The sequence below is a fragment of the Buceros rhinoceros genome, unplaced genomic scaffold (assembly GCF_000710305.1).
Source record: "Buceros rhinoceros silvestris isolate BGI_N320 unplaced genomic scaffold, ASM71030v1 scaffold25632, whole genome shotgun sequence".
In the NCBI taxonomy this organism is placed as follows: Eukaryota; Metazoa; Chordata; class Aves; order Bucerotiformes; family Bucerotidae; genus Buceros; species Buceros rhinoceros.
The window spans coordinates 3992-4246 of record NW_010398683.1 but is presented as its reverse complement, the minus strand read 5'-3'; the positions used below and the strand labels follow the sequence as shown (position 1 = coordinate 4246).

The following is a 255-nucleotide window of genomic DNA, read 5'->3' as shown; positions in this document are numbered from 1 at the left end:
AGGAATGTTGGCTGTCAGGAGGTGGTGGGCGTTGGGGGACATTGTTGTGACCAGGAGAGGATCTCGGTGTTTGAGCTTCCTGGGTCAGGCATTTCCACCTCCATTGGTGGAGCCGGTCAGAGACACGCGGCTGCCCAAAAGCCCCAGTCCATCTGTCCATCCATCAGTGCTCACACTGACCTCCTGCTATGTGTCCCCAGGGCTCTGCTGAGGGCCCAGGGCTGACCCCCTCCCCCGCAAGCATGGCCTCCCCGA

The 255-nt window shown here is 61.6% G+C and overlaps 1 protein-coding gene across 1 annotated transcript in view; it reads left to right on the top strand.

Annotated features, from left to right (window-relative positions):
- Window positions 1-255, top strand: part of LOC104489089 (zinc finger protein 135-like) — a gene marked incomplete at both ends in the record, with an annotated part of 1946 nt that overhangs the window by 832 nt on the left and 859 nt on the right. The gene's annotated exons all lie outside the window — the stretch shown is intronic.